At 40.4% G+C, this 5,141-nt stretch overlaps 1 pseudogene across 1 annotated transcript; it reads right to left on the bottom strand.

The window, feature by feature from the left end:
* Window positions 1-678: 678 nt before the first annotated feature.
* Window positions 679-4,857, bottom strand: LOC148725708 (uncharacterized; annotated as a pseudogene). Its single transcript, XR_015991118.1, has 4 exons — window positions 4,800-4,857; window positions 3,977-4,323; window positions 2,398-2,519; window positions 679-2,175 (listed from the first exon to the last, which is right to left on the bottom strand). The product of XR_015991118.1 is annotated as an uncharacterized LOC148725708 (transcript).
* Between the last annotated feature and the right edge of the window lie 284 nt (window positions 4,858-5,141).

Here is a 5,141-nt window from a genome sequence, read left to right on the forward strand (position 1 = left end):
GACGATTTTCTCGTAGAGAGAAAAACAGAGATCTTACGGAAAGTATTTTTTATTTCCAACGACGATCAATCATCGAAGATTTACCTCTGTTCCGTTTTAAAATGTCACGGAAAGTCAAATTGTAAATGAATGCGAATATGTGTTTTGGAGTTGTCAGTCTGCATGTTTGTTTTCTGTAATGGCGTGTGTAATCGGTTATTCTTCCACCGAAAAGCTGAAGTCAATGAGACTCTTTCTACCTAGACACAAGGAGATTTAATGTGACTTTTATTCATCGAATTCCTGCGTTTCTGCCGTGAAATTTACGACAAAAGTGTATTTTAGGATTTTGAACTGGTGCTGAATAAAATTCTTTCTTAGCCTAAACTTATAAATTCGTTTGTATCTGGTGCATGTCAAACCCATGTGTAGCTTAAAGGTCAAACAGGGATTGTCACTCACTAAATTGGCTCGCCATTAAGTCTTGTGATCGCCTTCGTAAGAAATTTGTTGTTGTTGTTGTTGTTGTCGTTGTTAAGTCCGCGTTTTACTAGTCCACGTTTTACTAGTCCTCGTTTTACTAGTTCGTGTTTTACTAGTCCTCGTTTTACTAGTCCGCGTTTTACTAGTCCGCGTTTTACTAGTCCGCGTTTTACTAGTCCACGTTTTACTGGTCCTCGTTTGACTAGTCCGCGTTTTACTAGTCCTCGTTTTACTAGTCCTCGTTTTACTAGTCCTCGTTTTACTAGTCCGCGTTTTACTAGTCCGCGTTTTACTAGTCCGCCTTTTACTAGTCCGCGTTTTACTAGTCCGCGTTTTACTAGTCCGCGTTTTACTAGTCCTCGTTTTACTAGTCCTCGTTTTACTAGTCTGCGTTTTACTAGTCCGTGTTTTACCAGTCCGCGCTTTACTAGTCCACGTTTTACTAGTCCAGTCCAGTCCAGTCCACGTCATACCATATGCCCTAAATTTTCTTCCGCGCCTACAGCTTGTCACAAATGTCAATAATTCGCAACCGTACATTGGCTAAATAATACGTTATACCCGTCAGAATTGAAAAGTCACTGTTTTTCCGATCTGCCTAACTTCGCGGCTGTCAAACTATTCAAAACTTTTCACGGATGAGTGCTATCAATCCAGGTATTTTCCGCGGACGGGCACTATCCATCCGGGTATTTTCCGCGGGCGGGCACTCTGGGCTGATAGTGTCTCTCCACGGATGAACACTATCGCGTCACGTGATCGATTTAAACCAATAAGAACCGGAGAAAATTTGGTGGTGAACTATAAGGGCTGATAGTGTCTCTCCACGGATGAACACTATCGCGTCACGTGATCAATTTAAACCAATAAGAATCGGAGAATATTTAGTGGTGAACTATAAACACTGATAGAAGCATGCAAGGTTATAAGCCATTACACATCTCCCGATGGGATACAACATGACAAAAGCAGTTGATTTAAGAAGTGTTGAAGACCTAAAAACTCGAAGTGTTGAAATAAGTCCTCTACAACCAATATATGTTTTAAAATATAATACGATCCTTTCCTTGGACACGTGCACCTCTTTCTTAGTTTTTGCCATAAATGGAAGCCTCTTTGATGATGAGTGTCATTTGAGGGTTTTTCTACGGACGTACAACGTCAGACCAATACCTGGTCTTGGGCTGTTACAGACTGGCTAATAGAGAGTATCCGCGCCAAAACTGTCGACGTTAGAATACGCAGAATTATGACACATACCATGTCCGAGACTTAGGGTTGACCAACAATCACAGTTATTGTCATCCAGCAGCACCGACTTGACTCCATTCTGCGCACGGTTCATGAATGCACGTTGAACATAAGGCGGTTCGTTACCTTCCAGAACTTCTGGATTCCGCGCAGGTATGCTGTCTATGCTATCCCCATGGTCAACCTCCTGGTGATCATGAAAGGCCCGCTAAGCTGCACTGGGAACTGGAGCGTTAGAACTGAAACTCCACTTGTACGTGGTGCCCTCTGAGTCAATTGCAAGTATTTCAGTTGCATCTGGTTCAGCGTCTGCAGGGAGTCGACCAAAGCAGTACGGATCACGTGGCTTACAATGACCAAATTCGTAAGCTAGGGCGTCTTTTTCATCTGACGGCCACGTGGTACCAAAGTCATACCACCAGAAGGCTGTCCAATCTCCATCAATGGACGGAAGAACTCGACCTATGAGTGCAAACAATGAAATACGCTGAAAAAAAACCTTGATTGTCTACCCTCAAGTTATGACTCGCATGGCTTTCAGATTCCTGTCGTTAATCCTGCTTGTATTGATAAGCCACTTTTAAGTTCAGTGGTCATGTGGTCAAAAACGACTCATGAAACACGATGCGGGACAATGCGGTTAAATTCTTTTCTTGATAAGAAACTTGAACCTTTCTACCTCACCTTCTTCACAGTTTTCCAAAACGTTGTACTCGCCAAGGGCAACGACATGGATAACCATTCCTTTGGAAGTCTGGGATACATTTCCCCCCGTTTAAACATAGCTCATTGTCGCAAGTGGGTCTCTGCAGTAAAGACAGGCAAATAATGTATAACAAGTAGTGTTGTTACAGGCTGGAATCCCAACAGTTCAGTCTTCAAAATCTACTTAGTTCGCTAATTTATTGCTACAGCATTAACAGAAGTAGGCTTACTAGAAGGTTAACTTAATTTTATCAATAGAGTTGATACTGTATATATTGGCCATTGTAAAGAGTTTCAAAGCAGACGTTTCGATCGTGAGCCCTTTGTAAGAGCGAAGGAAGGATACGTCGGGAGATAAATAAAAAAACTTAAGGCATGGAAACCAGTTACCTAGATTGCAAAGCAAACCAGAAACAAATTCCTTCTGAAACACCTGTTCCCAGTTGATCACTGTCGTGCAAAACAAACTTTTGTTTTCGTTTCATAGATAACAGGTTTGTCCGTGAATAGACATGTGATCTCATCAAATCATCACTACTTTGTAAAAACATTTATATCCTTTCGTTAAACGGTGATTCTCGATTTTTTGTCCGAGGAGTAAAAAGAAAATTCTCATTTGACGTGAAAACAAGCATGGATAAATATTGGGGATATTTTCAGTTGAGAGAAGCGAACAGTTTTCTGAAAGCGAAGCTGTGAACTTTTAGGAGCAGAACTCATTTTCATGCCTGGCGGAGGATGTTGTGCTATTGTCTTTCATAATACAGGGCGCAGAATAAAACTTTGACATAAAACAGATGTTAAATTTCAGAGAGACTTTTTAAAACAAAAAGAAGATCTTAATGGCCCATGATAATTAAATCGCTGCGGGCCGTTAATTTCGGAAAAAAATTATGGAGTGACTGAGTTCGTCCGAGACAAAAGTTTTGCGATTCTTGTGGAAAAGGTGTCTCATTTAATAACTAGGGCATCACTGCTATTGTATTTCAATTGTCTTACTCTAGTGACCCAATTTTAAAGCTTTTATTTTATCTTGAGAATTCCTCTTTCTTTTTGTTGAAAATTGGTAAACAAATTAAACATTAATGCCATCCGTGTTAAAAGTCAAGCTAGAAATAATGGTTTTGAAAGATTAAAATTAACAAATTTAGCCCGAAATTTAACCGCTCCTTGTGGTTCAAACTGCAGAAGTGATATGTTGTTTAATGCTTTTAAGAATTCTTTCGACATGCGATGCTTTTTTTAAAAAAAAAATAGACGAAATGGTATATAAAATTCGCATCTGAGCAAAACTGACACGGTTTCGAAACCGATAGGCATGACGTTTTTCAAATAAGTACTTTCTACATTTACTGAAAAGTCGTTAAGATGTTTAAAACTTGTTGATTATATTTTTACAATATTTTCGCCCACTTGGTTATTGGGAAAAAGTTCTTTGAGGTTTATAGTGGAGCACAATGTAGTAAAGTCATTTTTGGCAAGAGATTACAAACAGTTTATAATCTCTTGATGTTTGGTTGTCATTCAAAAGCTGAAAATGGGCACAACTTCCTCTTACCTTTATCGAGAAATGCACAAATGTTTCATCGATTCTCATTTTTGTGGGAGAATCGTACTTGTTAGCCTCCAGTAGCTGACATACGCGACCCCCATTTCCTCCATAACTCAGAGAGGTGCATCTTTCGTGAACCAAACATCTCTCTATGCATTCTGTGTACTCACTTGCAGTGCTGGACCATAGATGCAGTCTTTGCTTTTCGTGTCTGGCAAAATTTGCGAAGCTTATGCTATTGGCAGAATTTCTAACAGTTTGCTGCGTTGTCCAAGGTAGATAGGTAAGAAAAATAGTAGAAAAGCTGAAAATAATCGAAGAGGGGGGTGAATAGGCTAACGGATCGGCGGATTCTGAGAATTATTTTGCCCGGACTTCGGATTTAGAGCAAAATTTTAACGGATTTGCAGATCCTGAAATTGCAACGGTTCGCGGTTTCGTCGATTTTTTAGATTCGGATTTTGGATTTTGCTTGTGAGGAAGTTCGGATCGTGGATCTAAACGATCGTCGGAAATGCGTTGTTTTCTGAGTATGTGTACTTTTTTGTCACGGACGAGACTCTCTACATGTCACGCATCAGGGAAATAGTAACGCACTTGGACGTCTGCTGTGTTCGCGCCCTTATCCATGACACTGTACCCCACCGATTGTGATTCGCTCGATGGGAAAGCCATTGCCTAGCTAACACGCAACAGCTCAAGGTGCGTTTTCCACCTTTTTACGAGACAAGCAGCGAACGGATTCGGATTTAACAATTTTTTTTTAACGGATTCACGGATTTGGTTATCAAATCGTAGCGGATCGGCGGATTTGCATACCCCTATTCACCCCCGTCATCGAAATTCTTGACATCATCAGTAACTACGGAGACAAACAATGACGTCATTCGCGTCAAATTATTGTCTTTCTGTATCTAACCATAGGAAAACCACCCTTCGATATTGTTGAAATTTGTGTAAAATAACGTTTATACGAAAAAGGTGCGCATCAATTTTCAGCCAATTTTCAGTCAATTTTCGGGTCTCTTCGTCAATTGAGAGGTTATCAGTACCTTAAGTAGCACATCTTGGCTATAGAGAGGGAGTAACCTGATCGAGGTCCCCCCTTCAAGGGTGTTTCTGGAATCTTATGCTCTACTGGCTGCCTTTTCTTTATTCTCCGTTTTCTTTG

This window comes from Stylophora pistillata, chromosome 8 (genome assembly GCF_964205215.1).
Source record: "Stylophora pistillata chromosome 8, jaStyPist1.2, whole genome shotgun sequence".
NCBI lineage: Eukaryota > Metazoa > Cnidaria > Anthozoa > Scleractinia > Pocilloporidae > Stylophora > Stylophora pistillata.